Source organism: Zalophus californianus, chromosome 4, assembly GCF_009762305.2.
Source record: "Zalophus californianus isolate mZalCal1 chromosome 4, mZalCal1.pri.v2, whole genome shotgun sequence".
Lineage (NCBI taxonomy): Eukaryota > Metazoa > Chordata > Mammalia > Carnivora > Otariidae > Zalophus > Zalophus californianus.
In genome coordinates this window covers 18,787,384-18,806,276 of record NC_045598.1, presented here as the reverse complement: position 1 = coordinate 18,806,276, position 18,893 = coordinate 18,787,384, and the positions used below count along the sequence as shown (strand labels likewise).

Genomic DNA, 18,893 nt, shown 5'->3' with positions numbered 1-18,893 from the left:
CAATACAAACTAGATTTGGCTCACCTATCTGCATATTCGGTAGATAGTACACATGTAAATTTCAGCAAATTCCATTCAGTCTATAAACTTCTTACCAAAGAAAATGGAAGCATCTCATCTGCTAAATGTCTGGCACACCTTGCACACCACAGACTGCTAAAAAGGGATGTGATTTGCTTTCTTGGACATTGAGGCTTTCATAATGAAAGTTTTAGTGACTTCAGTTTCCTCAAAACACGCAGAAACACTTAATGAGACTTTTTGACTTTTAGAAATGGAAGGAGATAGACACCTCAGACATATGCCTACAAGATGGTTGTCACTTGCCAGCCATAGAAAAGATGTTAAAATGTTGGCCAACCATAAAATCCTATTTTCAAAGTGTGGGAAAAGACGAATGTCCTTCTCTAATTTGGAAATACACTGAAGATGAGAATGAAGAAAAGGATTAGACTACAACAGAAATTTATCTGCTGTTTCTCCAGACCTGCTTGCTGATCTTTGAAGAAACTCTCAGGAGCCTAGAAAAAGATAAACTGCCTGCACCTGAGTTATTTGATGTTATGTATAAGTTGCAACAAAAACTCATACAGTGAAGAAATGACTCTTTTTTTTTTTTTTTTTTTTGGAAAGAAGACTGCTTCAGAACTGAATAAAATGTCATCAGAAAAGGGCAACCAAATTAAATTAAACAAGACTTTCTCCATTTCTTTCCTAGAATGATGACTTACTTGGAATCCAGTTTCAATTTCACAATCAAATTATGTCTGTGTTTGAAAACCATTTTCCCTGAGAAAGAGAGGTTTAACTTACAGTGATATCCAGTGTGCTTCAGAATGTTTAAAAATGATGGACATTTGAGACACGGACAACCTCTCCGTTGAATTCATAGATGCAAAGGACCTGATTGACAAACAGCTGGTCTACCAAAAAAAGCCTATAGATAAAGAATGGATGGGCATTTTTGGAGAGCTGGAAACAAAATTCCTACAAGTCTAAGAACCTGTTGTTGCTCATAAGTAAAATCCAAAGTATTCCATGCTCAAATGTTTGTGTTGAGAGGCTGTTTCAGTTGATGTTATTGCATTGGACTGAACACCAGCAATCGATGTAATGTGGGCTTGGTAAGAGCACAATTACAAGTCAAGAGAAATTTATATTTCACTATATTCAGTTTTACTGCTACATAAAAGAAAAGAAAGATGTCCTAAAGGCTGCAGGCAGTTCACAGAAGTATTATTGGAAAAGGAAACAGAAAGAGTAAAAATATCCTGTATTATGAGACAGAAAGAAACATGCCATTGTCATTTTTTAAAAAATGTTTTTATTTATTTATTTATTCATGAGAGTCAGAGAGAGAGAGAGAGAGAGGCAGAGGCAGAGGGAGAAGCAGGCTCCCTGCCTAGCAGGGAGCCCGATGCGGGACTCGATCCCAGGACCCTGGGATCATGACCTGAGCCGAAGGCAGATGCTTAACCATCTGAGCCACCCAGGTGCCCGCCATTGTCATTTTTAATAAATATAGCCACATCTGTTTAGTCCATCTTATTGTATTTATGTTCTTCTTTTAAAAAGTCACATATTTTGTGGATGCCTAGGTGACTCAGTTGGTTAACGGTCCAACTCTTGGTTTCGGCTCTGGTCATGATCTCTCATGGGTTGTGGGATCAAGTCCAGAGTTGGGCTCCATGCTCAGTGCGGAGTCTGCTTGGGATTCTCTTTCTCTCTCTTCTCCCTCTACCCCTTCCCCCACTCACACTCTCTCTCTTTCTCTCTAGGATAAATAAATAAATCTTTTTTAAAAGAAAAAAGTCACGTATTTTACATCTTAAGACTAAAGATTAATATAGCCTTTAAAATTTAAATAGTTGTTTAAAAAAAGTTAATTATTGTATCAGAGAAGACAAAGGCATAAAAATATTGTTACATGTTTCTCATACATTATTTAATCAGTCCTATTATTACTAACTGTTAATGTTAACTAGTTCTATTTAAATAATGGCATATAGGTAACCTAAAGATAAATAATGGAATATATATTTTCAAGCAGATACCTGTCTTTCATATTTTTATGTTAAATAATAATACTTAGGTATAATTATTTTTTATTTTATTATGGTCTGTGTGTATGCTTTTTAGTTTGTTTTAGCTTTTTTTTTTTTTTAAAGATTTTTATTCATTTGAGACACAGAGATACAGAGACCATGAGCAGGGGGAGAGGCAGAGGGAGAGGGAGAAGCAGGCTCCCCACTGAGGCAGGAGCCCAATGTGGGGCTCGATCCCAGGACTCTGGGATCATGACCTGAGCCGAAGGCAGACATTTAACCATCTGAGCCACCCAGGCGCCCCTAGTTTGTTTTAGCTTTGTCCTGTATTGGCTGTCCCTACAGTCAGTCCTTTTACCTTTGTAACTATGGAATTTTGGTTCCTGTTTTAAGTAGATTCTCTTTGAGATTTTCCCCTACTGTGGTACCAATTATCTTTTGCTAAAGAGAACCACCAAATAATTACTTTTGGCTGAGGGGATAAGGAAGGGCTTTGTAGGTCGAATTGAGTCTGTTAAAATAAAATGGAAACGAGCCTTAAAAATAGATTAAACCAGGTAAGCCATGTAAGCAAAACTTAACCTAGCTTATTTCATGAATGTGAGCAAAATTTAGTTTAGGCTCTGTTTTGTAAATGCCTCTGATAATCATAAACAAAACTTAAATTGTTTTACTAAAATGGTGTAAGATAATCACTTTTTTTTATTTTAGAGAGAGGGAGTGCACGCATGCAAGCAGGGGGAGGGGGAGAGGGAGAGAGAGAATCCTTTTTTTTTTAAGATTTTATTTATTTATTTGGCAGAGAGAGACACAGTGAGAGAGGGAACACAAGCAGAGGGAGTGGGAGAGGGAGAAGCAGGCTGCCCGTGGAGAAGGGAGCCTGATGCGGGGCTCGATCCGAGGACCCTGGGATCATGACGTGAGCTGAAGGCAGACGCTTAACGACTGAGCCACCGAGGCGCCCCGAGAGAATCCTAAGCAGACTCCAAGCTGAGCACGGAGCCAGTTGCAGGGCTCCATCACAGAACACTGAGATCATGACCTAAGCCAATATCAAGAGTCGGACACTTAACCAACCGAGCCACCCAGGTGCCCCTAAGATAATCACTTTTAACCAATGCCTGTGAAACACCCATTGTAATAATGCATCATTGCAAAGTTATCAGTCTCATGTTATAAGCCATCTTGTATTTGATCTTCTTGCCATTTTTGGTTTGAACTTTGATCTTCTTGCCATTTTTGGTTTGAACTTCTTGCTAGTTTTGGTTTGAAGTCTCCTAGCTTGCGAACTGTTCTTTTGTATGCACAATAAACTCAACATTTTAATTTGATCTGATTTTAGTTTTGACAGTTTCTGGTGTCAGAAATGGGATCTGAAGAAGAGCCCTAAAGAGCCCCCAGGTGAGTGAGGAACCAGGTGCCAGTACCTAATGAGCCCAATTGTGCCTACTGCTTTCTCACTGACTATGGAGTTCCAGGCTAAGTCTCTCCTAAATCAGAGCTCCATTTTCTTTATGTTTTGAGCTCTCTGACTTTATTGTGTATATCAGTGTTTTGTTCAACCTTCTTGGTTACCCTTCTGTTTGTAAGAGGAGAAAAATGCATGATTACCTGTGTTTCTAGACAGCAGTAAAATTCTCAGGATCCCTATAGATACAGCCATTTTAGAGAATCTAAGGCAAAGATTCATTCCAATTGGTCTAAAACTCTTTACCCACTTCTTTCAAAAACTCCTACTTCCTATATGTATATCCATTTAACACCAGGATCTTACCGTTTTTGGAGAAATGGGTGCTCTCTACATAGGATAATGTGGAATTTCAGTGGCCACTTTGGGGAAACTTTAACTTAGATAAGATAGTTCACCTTAGGGGTACCCTGAAAGAGATGATCCTGAACCTTGCCAAAACAATGGAATGCATTCCTTGATTGGTATAGAGGCCCCCAAAAGACAAAACGACTCTAAAATAGACTCTCTAGAGGAATCACTACAAGCCAATGAAAAACTTAAGGCCAAAGCTCTGACATGAGTGACTTGAGCAACCTCCAACTAATCCCTCTGCTCCTCTTTATCCTCCTCTACCTGATTATTCTGAACCCACTAACCACTTTGATCTTTTGCCCTTTCCCTTCAAACCCCCTAAGTATCAGCTGTCCTTTTAAGATAAGACTTTCTAGTGAACCAGGGATCCTAGCCTCAGCAGAATTTAAACTCTGGACTCAAGCCAAACTTTGAGCTCTTGTAAGTGATTTTCTAGACCCTAAAAGGACCAAATTAAAATTATAGAATAACTTAAAACTTTTCTTGGTGCCTATGTTCCTAGACTACCTGATTTTTACCGGTTTGTTAACATGATAGCAAGTCCAGAGGATGCTCAAAAATGGCTTCAAGGGGTGCCTGGGTGGGTCATTCAGTTGGGCATCTGACTTCAGCTCAGGTCATGATCTCAGGGTCCTGGGATCGGCCCCAGCTTGGGCTCTGCGCTCAGAGAGGAGTCTACTTGTTCCTCTCCCTCTACCACTGCCCCTCCCCCCACTCGTGCACGCTCTCTCTCTCTCTCTCAAATAAATAAATAAAAATCTTAAAAAAATGGCTTCAAGGAATATATTGGAAAGTCCCTACCCAAGATTTTGAGAAGCCCACCAAACATGCTTTTAGAGATAAATAAAAAGAGCAAAATAAATAAATAAAAACATAAGTCAACTGCTTCTTGTAGCAATTCCCGAAGTTTTCCCTATGAGAATATACTGGGCTGTAATATAACCCTGTAAACAAAAATGGGTGAACCAGTGGCAGATTTCTGAATTCATTTAGAGTTCGTATTTAGACAACACACTGGTTGGTCACAAAGACCTGGGACTAGTTTTGCCCTGTGTGCCCATTTTGTTAATGACCAGTACTCCTCAAACCTGTCCATCAGAAACAAGGGAAGTCTGAGAAACTGTCACAGCTACTATATCTCAACCTTATTCTTAGAGTATTTTCAACTGCAGTGAACTCTGTGAAGAGCACTTAAGCTTTCTCTTCTAACTCCAACAAGAGGCAGTGCTACTCAAAGTCAATTTGTTAAAGACTTAGAGACCTAGAGCTTGAAAGAAAACTGAGCTGTCATAGTCATCCTCTGAGGGAACAGGCTCCAAGTTTTATGTGATTTGCTTTTGGACATAGTGAAGTAAATTGGGAGAACTCGGACTAACCCATATCCAGCTTCCATGTTGATTCGCATTCCATTATCCATATGGATTGAACTTTAAAACACTGCAAACTTAAACTTTAGTAAGATATTAAGAATTTTCTGGATAGCATTGTTGCAAAAGTTGACTTTGGTACCCTACTGGCATGGGTGGTAACCATAGTATAACTACAGAATTGGAAACTTAAACTTTAGCAAATTATTAGACATTTTCTAGAGAGGGGCACAGGGTTTTGTTCATTTTGCTCTCCTGTACACAGCGGTGCTAACTGGCAGTATATGGCTAAGTCTTTGTGCAGTTTTCTTTCTACTCCTCCCTCAGCCCCTCCTCTCTCCCATGCTTTCTCTCTCTCTCTCAAAAAATAATAATAGTAATCCAGTGAGAAAGACGATTGGATATATGTATAGATAAAACAAGATTGACCAAGTGTTGGTAGTTGTTGAGGTAACATGATGAGTAGATGAGGGTCTCTTCTCCTGCAATATTTACTTCTGTATATGCCTGAAGTTTTCCATTATCAAAAGTTAAAAATCATTATTTATATTATAAAAGACAAGAATGATGGGTAATAGGAGCTAGCTAGCAATAAAATAATGGTGCGACAGGCTGGTGGTACATCTGGTAGATTTTACTTTCTTCTATACTGTCTTTCTTCTATTTTATTGTATATGGACATAGCTGAACTCACTACACTACCACCGGAACTTTCAGTATCACAATCTTACTTATGGCTCTAAGGTCTCATACAAATCTCCATCCCCATCTATGAGGTTTCTTCATAGGCAAGGCAGGAGTATTTCAAGGGCTGGTATAGGGAATAAACCTCTGACTTACTAAATCTTCTGTTATAGGAGTGAGCTCTCTCTGGCCTTGGGTTTTAAGGGGTATGGAGGAAGCAGTTCAGAAAGATCAATCTGAATTTTAATGGGTTTGGTACTTCTGATTTTTTTCCACATCTGTGGAAGAGGCCCACAGAGTATCAAGGATTCCGGAGAGATCTATCGCATCTACACTTCCATCGAATTGAATAGTCTCCTTGGGACAATCAATTTGGACTTGGAGAACACATAATGCTTCAGTGTCTGATGAGTCTGAAAACTCTATTTCTCCTGAGGAAAATTTTATGTGGCCTCCTAATATAGAAAGCAGGTCTCTACCTAGGAAATTCACAAGGGCAGTAATCACATAATAGAAAGGTATGACCTTCAGAGAAAGGGCCAAGGGTAACAGTTATGGATTCCAGTAAAGAAACTCTTTGAACTTGACTAGAAACTTCCACTGCTAAGATATTTTTATTACTCCAAGTTCTTCATGTATAATGGTGGGGTTTCATGTATAATGGTGGGGTGTAAAGTAAATAGAGTAGTTGCTCTGGTATCTATCGACACGGTAGAAATGTCCCCATTTAAGTGTAGTTTAATTTTCCTTGTTAATTTAAGGAATTATTGGAAGTAGCTTACCAGGCAAATTCTCGGAGGCCTGTCACGGTTGACAGTGATCACCAGAGTCTGGGAGATGAGGGCCCTCTTCTTACATGGCAACGGGATTGTTTAACAGGCCCTCCATTTAAAAGTAGGCAATTCTTTTTCCAATGTCTCTTTTGAGTACAGTATTGACAGGCATCTCTATCAACTGGGGCAAAACTTGGGGCAGGAGTGGATCTCTTGAAGTTGGGTCAAGGTCCCTGAAATTGTTGCAGCTGTAGGACCATGACTTTATTCATTTGATAGCCTTTTTTGCTGTTCTATTATTCTTTCAGAATGTTCAGCAGGAGGGGCACCTGGGTGTCTCAGTCGGTTAAGTGTCTACCTTCAGCTCAGGTCATGATCTCTGGATCCTGGGGTAGAGCCCCATGTCAGATGCCCAGCTCAGTGGGGAGTCTGCTTCTCTCTCTCCCTCTGCCCCTCCCCCTGCTCATGCACATTCTCTCTCTCAAATAAATAAAATCTTTAAAAAAAAATGTTCAGGGGTGCCTGGGCAGCTCAGTTGGTTAAGCGTCTGCCTTCAGCTCAGGTCATGATCCCAGGATCATGGGATCTGCATCGGGCTCCTTGCTCAGCGGGGAGTTTGCTTCTCCCTCTGTCCATCCCCTGGCTTGTGCTCTCTCTCTCTCTCTCTCGCTCACTCTCTCTCTCAAATAAATAAATAAATAAAATCTTTTAAAAAATTACTAATCAGTTGTGATAATAACACCTGTTGGGCCTGCTTTAAAACACACACACACACCACACCCCTCCCCCCCAACACACACCCAGCACACCATGCTATCATTTTAGTGCCATCCAGCCTCGTTTCTCATTCTAATCACTGCAGTTGTCTCCCTGCTTCATCTTAGGCCTCCACCCCACCCATCTTTTCTCCACACAGCAGCTGAGAGGCTTTAAACTATAAATCAGATTCTATTACCTTTGTTCTCCAAATGTCTTCTCGTCTTGTAGAACAAAAGCCTTCATGCTCTAGCTCCTGGATACCTCATTGGTACCATTACTTGGGCCTTGCTCTGCTCTGTCACAAGCTCTGGAACACGCCACACTCCTGCCCTTGAGCCTTTGAACTTGGCCTCTCTACTGGGAATGTTCATCCTCCACACACCCACACGAGCTCCTTCACTCCTTTCAAGTCTCCGCTCAGATGTTACCTTTTAAGCGAGGTCTTCCCTCACACCCTGTCTTGCATAGCAGCCTCCCCCACAAGTTGTCTTTTCTCCTTAGCTTTGTTTTCATTCAAAGCAGTTATCACTACCTGACATTATAGTCTCTGTTGATTTGCCTATTGTCTGTCTCTTCCATGAAAAGACAAGATTCATGACATGAGGCACTTTATCCAATTTATTGCTGTATCTTAGGCTCAAAAATATTGGTTGAATAAGTGAATTAATGCATAAAATACTTTTTTTTTTTTTTTTTTAACGAGCAAGTTGAATTGTTAAGTAGGGTGGTTCACAATCTGGGACTCCCAAACTCCTAGATGTCTTTGAAGGTAGCAATTTTCTGAATTTCTGAAGGTCTGGTCAGATTTGAGTTAAGAACAGGGGCAATGGTTCTTTCATAGATGTGTCCCCAGAATCTGGGACAATTCCTGGAATACACTGAGCACTCAACAGATCTAACTGTATTATAGTAAATTGGAATGGAATGGCAACATGGGAAATAAGGAATCACATTTTCTCCAAGCAAAGTCTTTGTGATAGCACCATATTTGAAAGGCAGAGAAATACTGAGAAAGCTTATGTACAAGGACAGTAACCATAAAATAAAATTATCTTTAAATAAAGTCTTTTTTTTTTAAAGATTTTATTTATTTATTTTGACAGAGAGACACACAGCGAGAGAGGGAACACAAGCAGGGGGAGTGGGAGAGGGAGAAGCGGGCTTCCTGACGAGAAGGGAGCCCAATGCAGGGCTCGATCCCAGGACCCTGGGATCATGACCTGAGCCGAAGGCAGACGCTTAACGACTGAGCCACCCAGGCGCTCCTAAAGTCTTTTTTTTTTTTAAAGATTTTATTTGTTTATTTGAGAGAGAGAGAGAGAGGGTTGAGGGACAGAGGGAGAAGCAGACCCCCCGCTGAGCAAGGAGCCCGATGCAGGGCTTGCTCCTAGGACCCTGGGATCACGAACTGAGCTGAAGGCAGACACCCAACTAGCTGAGCCACCCAGATACCCTAGTTTACATAAAGTCTGTTAATAAGTGCTGTTATGGACCGAAATGTATCCCCCTTCCCCAATTCATATGTTGAAGCCCTAACCCCGAATGCGATTATATTTGAAGATAGGGTCTTCAAAGAAGTTATTAATGTTAAATGAGGTCATATGTGTGGGGCCCCAATCCAACAGGACTTGGTGTCCTTATAAGAAGAGGAAGGAGACACCACGAACACACATGCACACAGAAAAGGCCATGGGAATACACAGTAACAAGGTAACTATCTGCAAGGTAGGAAGAGGCCTTACCAGAAACTGACCCTGCCAGCACCTTGTGCTTGAACTTCCAGCCTCCAGAACCGTGAAAAAAATAAATTTCTGTGTTTAATGACCTAGTCTGATATCAATCACTATGAGTGAAGATATTAATCATCTTAGAATGTGGAGGATAATAAGGAAGGTACACACACTCTCCCCTATGTTTAGGGGGTAGTGTCAAATTCATTGTTTTATGTACTCTAAGAGAAAAAAAAATCCATGAAATAAATTTCAGTTTTAAATAACGAATAATCTGGTTCTCTTTCATTCAAATAATGCTCATAATTTAAAAGTCCTGGAAAAATAAGTTCACAATCAAATTTTTTATCTGTAATTACAGTTATATAAGTGAAACCTTGGTAATTTGATAGCTTGCTCATCTTTTGTTTTTATTTTTTAAGTACTATGGAACCAAAAAGAACCTTGATCTTTCAGAATTTTCAATGAAAATAATCCTTTGACCAAACTAAGGTTCCCCATAGTAACAACCTACAGACAGCCATGTTCAGGGACTACACTGTGTTTATTCCTTTCTTTGGCAATGGAGTTCCTTTTGACCATTTTTTAAGAATTGTACAAGAAAACTGTCTGTTTCCTGTATTCCGTTTGGCAAACAAACTGTGACAGAGCGATAGAAAAATATAATCCTGGGATGCACTTGCAGTCAATGTGTAGAAGGGTGGCGACAGCATTTAAACACTGCCACACACTGTCCATCCCTGTGTCCTGCAGCCAAAGGACTCCGGCTTCTGCCCTTGAACTCGATGGCCGTCTGAAACACAAGCACTACCAGGCTCACTAAATTGTTAATTCTTTGAAAGACTTCTCAAAAAGGAAAGTATAAAAATCTGAAGACTCTAATAGCATATTCTCATTAAGATTCCATGAAGCACATGACTGATTATAGTTGGGACAAGCAGTCTTCGGAGCACACTGGGCACTGTTGAAAGAGTAGAGGCCCCGCCAGAAAGATTTTATATGTAATGTATGAAACTTATGAATGTGTCTTAACTTTTCATTTTACAAATTTCATAACATTCTCTCTTTATCAAAAGTGCTAATTTTATGTGATACGACATAGAACCAAGTTCTCTTGGTTCAAATAAAAGTATATCTGCCTTTTCTAAAAACAGTGTAATATCCAGATGCCTGTGATGTATTTCAAGGTAGGAATCATATTTACTTTAGTTTTGTTTTTCCTGTAACTGGTAAAAGAGGAAATACTGAGAAAATGCTTGTTGACTGAATGAATGGATGACTAAGCATAATTCAGAATTCCAGAAATTTCTAGAGAATACCAGATCCTTAAAGAAGCTACCATCTACTTCTAGTCTCCCCCTTTTCTGAAAATAATATGTAGAGGGAAAGACTCAAAACTAGTCAGTTTCACATCCTTTTTTATTCAGCAACATTATCCTCAAGAGAAATAATAGCACTAAAACAAAATCCTTGTTTATTCTAATTACCTTGGACAGAAAAATGGAACCAGGATGTGTTACTCTTTGCTGTTATCTAAAGTCCTTAACTTTAATAAAATCTAGCATGAAGCATTTCCAATTAACATAAAAACAGCAAATTGAAAAATGTCTTTTGTGTATGTAACATCAACTCAGTATTAATTCCATTCATTGAAAATTGAAAACTTCTAATATGGTAAGAGAAGATCAGATGCTGGAAAAAAATAATACTGACTGGGCTAATTTTAAACTCATGATCACAACCTCAAGTGGCTCTGAGTGATGCCTCGCTGTCCTTCTATTTCTAGTCAGTGTCACCCAAGATGACTGTATTGGATCTTCTTCTTTCTCTTCAGATCCCGAATAACTCCTGCTTCTCTTCAATCTCAGCTGCTTATTTCACTGGGGAAAAAAAAATAACAAGAGGACTTCCACAGGTGCTCACCACCAAGCTGTCCTACCTCCACCTGGATTCACACTGTCTTCCCACTTGTCCTAGTCCATTTGGGCTGCTATGACAGAGTTCCACAGACTTGGTGGCTTATAACAACAAAAATTTCCTTCTCGTGGTTCTGAAGGCTGGAAGTCCAAGATCGGTGCATTATGGCCGGGTTCTGGTGAAGACCATATCGTGGGTTGCCAACTGCTGACTTCTCACTGGCTCTTCACATGTGGAGGGGGTGAGGGATCTCTCTGGGGTCTCTTTTAGAAGGGCACTAATTCCAATCAGGAGGGCTCCACGCTCATGACCTCATCACCTCCCAAAGGCCCCACCTCCTAATCCAATCACTTTGGGGGTCATATTTCAGGATATGAATGGAGGGGGCAGGAATATTCAGACCCTAGCATCACCTGTTGTATTGGATAAACTGTCTGTGCTCACATGTAAGGTCAGCTCCTCCCCTTGTTCAGTAGACCTGTCCTCACTCCTGCTCCTACTACACGGACTCCACAACTGTCCAACGTCTCTCCCACGTCATCCATTTTCCCCTTTCTATGAGATTATTTCCATCAGTATACAAATATGCTATGTATAATATAGCCCATCTTCAAACAAAACAAAACAAAACAAAAAAGCTTGATCCAACCACCTTCTCTAGCCACCAGCTCAATTCTTTGCTTTTCTTTTCACCAAAACTCCTTTAAATTCATGCCCACTGTCATTAAAAATTAAGAGAGAGAGAAAATAAGGTGTTGGCAAGGATGTAGAGAAATGGGAACCCTCGTACATTACTGGTGGGGATGTAAAATGGTGCAATCCCACAAAGTTAAACACAGCATTATCAAATGACCCAGCAGTTCCACTCTTAAGTATGTACCGAAGAGAACTGAAGACATATGTTCATACAAAAACTTGTACATGGGTGCTCATAGCAGCTTTATTCATAATAGCAAAAAAGTAGAAACAACATAATGTCCACCAACTGATGAACAGATAGACAAATGTGGTATATCCAAACAATGGACTATTATTCAGCCACAAAAAGGAATGAAGTATGGATATTTGCTACAACCTAGATGAACCCTGAAAACATGCTAAGTGACAGAAGCCAGACACAAAAGACCACATATTATATGATTCCTTTTATATGAAATGTCCATAATAGGCAAATCCACACAAACAGAAAGAAGATTTGTGCTTGCGGGGGACTGGGGAGGGAGGGAATGAGGTATGATTGCCAATGGGTAAGGGATTTTTTGGGGGGGGTGATGAAAAGTTCTGGAATTAGTGAAAGTCTGGAATCCACAACATTGTAGATACACTAAAAACCATAGGATTGTATACTTTAAAAGGATGAATGTTTTGGTAAGTACATTGTATTTCAATTTTTAAAGATTTCATTTATTTATTTATTTATTTATTTGAGGGAGAGGGGCAGAGAGAATCTCAAGCAGACTCCACAATGAGTGCAGAGCTGGATGCCGGGCTCAATCTCAAGACTCCGAGATCATGACCTGAGCTGAAATCAAAATTTGGGTGCTTAACTGACTGAGCCACCCAGATGCCCAGTACATTGTATTTCAATTTTAAGACTATTCTAATTGGTCTAAACCTATCTTGGCTCCTGTTTTCCCACTGTTTTCTTGGGCCTACCGGTTTTCCTTCCCAGTACGCCATAGAAACTACTATTTTCAATAGTAGTTTCAAAAACCATCTCAGTGTATCCAGTTAGCTTCGGAAGGGCGGGTAGTTCACTATTTCGGACAAACTAGGACCCTGCTGCTTGAGAAGCAGATGTTCACATTTATGTCTCATCATAAGCTGCCCTAATTCTGCATCTCGTTTTATCTTCTCCAAATTCCCCACTCCAAACTCTTTGCTCTAGCCAAGCTCACTTATTTTCTGTCCCCAAATAATAAAATGGGCATTTCCATTTCTAAGATTTTGCTAAGACCTTTGTCCTTCTCTGGAATGTTCCCTTCCTTTCCCTCTGCCCATCCTTCAAGACTTATTTGAGATTCTGTTTCATTTGTTTATTTATAAACACTGAGTGTGTACTCTATATGCAGTGCACTGTCTGGAATGCTACGCTGGGGTTCAATAAAAACAAGGCTGTCCTTATGTAATTTATGTTCTAGCAGGAAAATGATACAAAATGAATTAAAACTAATTATTACAATTGTGATAAATGCTAATAATATGAGGCACAGGAAAATAAGATAACTTATAATGGGGGAAATGAACTGATCCAGGGCATCAGAAAGGCGTTCTCTCATATATTGTTGTTACAACCTCTTTGGAAATAATACAGCAATATATTCAATCACAAAGACCCTTTTTTGTTTTTTTAAAGATTTTATTTATTTGTCAGAGAGAAAGAGAGTACAAGCAGGGGGAGTGGCAGTCAGAGAGAGAAGCAGGCTCCTAGCTCTATCCCAGGACCCTGGGATCATGACCAGGGCTGAAGGCAGATAGTTAATCGACTGAGCCACCCAGGCATCCCAATCATATAGACCCTTTAACCAAGAAATTAATTCTTTTTCCTTATCCAAGTATAATTAACATATATTCAAGTGTTATACTAGTTTCAGGTGTACAATATAATGATCCAACAATTCTATGTATTTCTCAGTGCCAGCAATTCCACTTTTGAGAGTCTATGATTTAACAGTGAAAGTACTAGTACTTAAAGTGGCATGTGACTGAGGCACCTGGGTGGCTTGGTTGGTGAAGCGTCCCACTCTTGACTCTTGATTTTGACTCAGGTCATGATCTCAGGGTCGTGAGAAGGAGCCCTGCATCAGGCTCCACATTCAGGGGGGAGTCAGCTTGAGATTCTCTCTCTCCCTCTCCCTTTGCCCCTCCCCTCTTCTGCGCTCTCTCTCTCTCTCTCTAAAATAAATAAATCTAAAAAAAAAATAAAATTGTGTGTGACTTTTGTTCCCAGCAAAGTTGCAAGTCTTATAAAGTTTAAAATCCCATCCAGCCAAGCTGCCCATGAGGTTAACTCTCCAAGCCAGTCTTGTGGATGGAGGAAAGTAAATGAAGGTAATCTAATGTGCCATAAAGTACTATTCAAGTGGGTGCACTGATCATGCACAAAACATTTCAGAAAAATCAGATTTAGGTCTAATTGCATAATACAATGGATCCAGCACGAGAGCTTGCTATAAGATCCTGATGGATGTCTCCCAGTAAAAACTTGCCCATTAAGGTGCTTTGACAAAATGGTTGCTGCAAATGAGGGCAATGGTCAGGGTGACTACTCAAGGCACATTTTATTGGCCAGATTAGTTGATATGTATCATCCTTTGCTTCTGGAAGGCAAATTACTACATAAGATCCTGTCCAGCTGGTAAAACATCAAGGCTTCACTGCATTGTACCTTGATAGCCTTTAGGCTATCTGTTGTTAGGTTGAAGACAGAATAGTTCATCTTTACACAGGCCAGACAAGTGCTCAGTCTCCTGAGACAGTACCTGAGATTGTTTGGTTGCTGAGCCAAGGCAGCAAAAATCAAGCACAGTCAAATGAAGGCTGTGAAAGACTTGAGGGAGCAGGCATGCAGTAGACTACGTGCCATCTAACCTTTGAAAAGGAAGTCTTACAGCATCAATAGTGTAGCCTTGTGCCGTACTTCACCTGTTTCCATTCTGGACCAGTTGACATTGTCTAGTTATTTTACCTCCCATTACTGTGCTATTATTGAAGTCAAATTCCTTGTGAAGGTTGTGTAACATAATCCACATATGGTTAATGACGGTTCCTTTGACATTCAGGTGAGTGTGGCTGAGACAGCTTGTCTGATTGAGTACCCTAGTGAGCAAGGTGTGCACTGAAGAGTTATATTGCTTGCAGGGTTGAGTAATTCTCAAACAAGCGATTTGGGTGGCCATTAGGCATGGACATGAATGTCACAATCTTTGTTAGTCAGAGGCATGGATCTGTCCTTATACTGTAATAACACCACCAGTAATTGCACCTTTGTGGGTTATTAAGAATGATATTGGCAGATACACATCTGGATCTGTGTGCTGCTCATGTGCTTTCCTGGCTTCTTCAAAGCCAAATGACAGTACAGAATCCCTAACACTTCTCTATGGTGGCTGCAATGGGGACAGAGGAGCAGCTTCCATGGTGATGTTACAGATAACATCCTCACCTGGTAAGTCTTCATGGCAGGAAACGTGTTAAGCTTGATATATCGAGGGGTGCCTCTTGAATAGCACTGTAAGCCTGATATTTCCATGCCAGAGCTACCAATCTGAGAAATGGTTATCAGGAGGAGCAGTAGGAATAACAGCCTGGGGGCGCCTGGGTGGCTTAGTCGTTGAGCATCTGCCTTCAGCTCAGGTCATGATCCTCGGGTCCTGGGATCGAGCCCCGCATCAGGCTCCCTGCTCTGCGGGAAGCCTGCTTCTCCCTGTCCTTCTTCTGCTGCTCCTGCTTGTGCTTTCTCTCTCTCTATCAAATAAATAAAATCTTAAAAAAAAAAAGGAATAATAGCTCAGCTCAATAACTGTAGGCAATGGAAGCATGAACCCACATGGGGTGATGATTGAACCAGTGGCAGGAGTTCCTTGGGACATACTGGAACACAGGAATGTCACATCAGACTGGAGTTTATTGATCTTTGTGTTACTTGCCTTGATTGTTGCACTGATGACTGTAGCTAACGATTCTACAGCAGCTCTAACAACAGAGATGTCTGATGTCAACTTGTCTGTGATATAAGATCAATGAATATGTCTTCTATGCCAGAATCACTCAGAGCTCTTTTTCCTCTTTGTAGCTCACTCTAGATGGGCTCCTTGGTTGAAAGCTCCTCCGATCCTCTCTCTTGGTCTGAGAGAGCGGAACTTACCCCTGAGCTACCATGTCACATATCTTGGAGGTAACTCCTCAGATAGTGCTGGGGTATTAATTGCAATCAGCTGCTCCAGGTTGTATCCTGAACATGGCTCTGTTGACCTTGAAACCATGGATTAGGAGCATTCAGAGGAGCTCTGCAACTGCTGACATTTCCAGAATCCAACACTGGTTCCAAGACATAGTTTTTAGTGGTGGAAAAACTGGATACCACATGACTGTCCAGGAATAAGCAATAAGGGATAAAAGATTAATTTCTGGTATTTCTACACTATGGAATATTATACAGCTGATAGACATAAATTAGATCTATATGATTTATCTCAAATAATATTGGTTATAAAAGCAAGTTTTAAATCAATTTTTTTAGAATGAGTCCATACTCATAAAAATCTACACGATTGTATATTTGAAAGAGCTTGGAGAAAGATGACAGGGCACTTGCTAAACTGTTAACATTGGTTACTTCTAATATATGGGCAAAATAACAGGGACTTCTTTAGAGGATTTCATACCCTCAAGGAATGGATTATTAGCTTTTACTTTGTCTATCTTTGGATCTCCTCACCCGTTACAAAATTAGCTGTCACTAAAATTAATGAAAACTTTTAATTTTGTTAGGGGAAAGGGCCACTAAATTTTTCTTAACTTACCCAACAGCATCTAATACAATAAACATTTTATAAGTATTTGTGGAAGAAGACAGGAGGAGAGGAGAAACAGACTTAAATATTTGGTAGAGATAGAAAAAACCATTAAACCACCAATGGCATGATGAAGCATTGCGGAACCTCTAAATGGGCAGTGAGAGAGGGGAAAAAAGAGAAACTTGATCAGGCTGGCAAAATAAAATGGGAAAAAGTGAAAACAAAGTAAAATAAGATACTATAAGATCAACATTGCAGTTACTCCAATAAATGTAAATGGGTTGAATTTACCTATCAAGTGAAAAAAATTTTTCATATTGGTTAAAGTCAAGGCGTCAGCAGGGCTGTGTTCCTTTTGGAGACTAGGGGAGAATCTCCAACACCTTGCTCATTCAGGTGTTGGCAGTATTCAATTCTGTGAGGTTACAGGACTGCGATCCTGTTACCTTGGTGACTGTCAGCAAGGAGCAGACCTTAGCTCCTTGAGTCCTCTCAGGCCCTTGCAGATAGCCTTCAACATTTCAGAAGCAGCAACAGGGAGCGGCATCCTTCTCAGGCTTTGAATTTCTCCAGTGATTGGACTGGGCCTACCTCCCCGACCCCCCATAATTCAGGATAATGTCATCACAAGGTCCTTAATTTTAATCACACCCGCAAAATTCCTTTTGTAAGGTAACATTCCCGGGTTCTGGGAATTAGGGTGTGGACATCTTTGGGGGCCATTAATCTGCCTATCACAGTGAAGGACCTAAACAATTTTTAAATAAATGTAGAAAAGGGTCACATTTTTGGACGGGAAGATGTGCTATTTGTAAAGATGTCATTTCTACCTGAATTAGCCTACAAATTCTGTGCAAGATGCTTTAATGATAACCGAAATTGGATTTTGAATCAAATGAAGGGATAGGTACTCAGAGAAGACTGTATTGCTTAGAAAAAAAGAAACACATTTCTTGCACTTTAACTCGGGTAGACTTACACAAATATTATTCTAGATACAAATATACCAATATCATGCACAAGGGCAAGGTAACATATCCCTTTGTTTCCAATATTCTGTTAACATCCAGGACTTTTCTACTCACCTTATTTTAGAAACACATTTGACTGATATTTTGAACCATTTACAGAGACTACCACCCTTTCCTTTTTAATAACCGAAAGCTTGACTCCATCATCCTATTTTTCCCCAACACATCCTTTTTACACTTTTCCAATCTGAAACTCATTTTATTTTTTCTGTCCACTCATACAGCTTCATGAGAAATTTCAGGAGAAGTTCCTGGCAGTTGGGCACTGTGTCTTCTCGGTTTCTTTGTGATACCACTTAGAAAAATGTTTCTAAAGAAACATTTCTTTCCTTAAGAACCATTTCCATCGCGACGTTTCTCTAGAGATGTGGACGGCACTGTGGACTGTACCAAGGCAGGTTGCATGGGTGGGTGCAGATTCTGTGATAAGGTTTTTTATCCCCTCCATTTCTTTGCCTGTTTGGGGATGTGGGCTGAAGATGAACAAGAGAAAAGTGTATTTGTATCTCCTCCAAAGAAAGTTAACTTAAGTAAAATCGCCACTCTTAACTTGCAAAGAAGCTCATATAATGACTCTATTTACAGATGTGATTAGTTCATTCAAGAAAAAAGTTATTTCAAGGCAAATGTCATGCTCTATTAAGCATAAGTATGTTCGGAATGTATCCTATTTACAAATCCCCGGAAATAAAAGTCACCATTGTTTAATCCCCAACACCAAGCACAGAGTCCTCGGAACTGACTTCTCAGCAGTCATTCTGACCCGCTGGTTATATATAGATCAACTGTGGGAGTCTTGCATTCTGTCTCCAACTTTCTTAACCTTTACTAGGCAAAACATGGGCATAAACAACCTTTTCTAAGTTAATACTGCACTAACAGAGATCCTGGGAAGTCCGCAGCCCGGCACTGGTCAGGAAGAAGAGGCCGTGAAGGGTCCAGGGAGGTTCAGCCCGAGTCTGCAACGTCCCAGAGTGGGTTGGCAACGACCCATTCTGCACCCACCCAGCAGAGGGTCCCGAGCCCGCATCGGGCCGCGCGAAAATCCCGCACTCTACCAGTTTCAACAAAGAAAACATGCCCACGGATACCCGGATGCAGCAGCTCCGCCCCCGCCCCCGCCCCCCCGGGGGACGATGACGCATGCGCATCCAGGACTTTGCGCAAGGCGGGCGAGGCGGGGCGGGGCGGGGCGCGGGAAGAGAGGAGAAAGGGCGGCGGTTGGGCGAGAGGGGAGCCACGCCCA

General features: G+C 40.7%; 1 long non-coding RNA gene across 1 annotated transcript; it reads right to left on the bottom strand.

Moving 5' to 3' along the window:
- Window positions 1–15,491: 15,491 nt before the first annotated feature.
- Window positions 15,492–18,824, bottom strand: LOC113910336. Its single transcript, XR_003516014.2, has 3 exons — window positions 18,528–18,824; window positions 17,702–18,120; window positions 15,492–16,187 (listed from the first exon to the last, which is right to left on the bottom strand). It is a non-coding gene; the product is annotated as an uncharacterized LOC113910336 (long non-coding RNA).
- Between the last annotated feature and the right edge of the window lie 69 nt (window positions 18,825–18,893).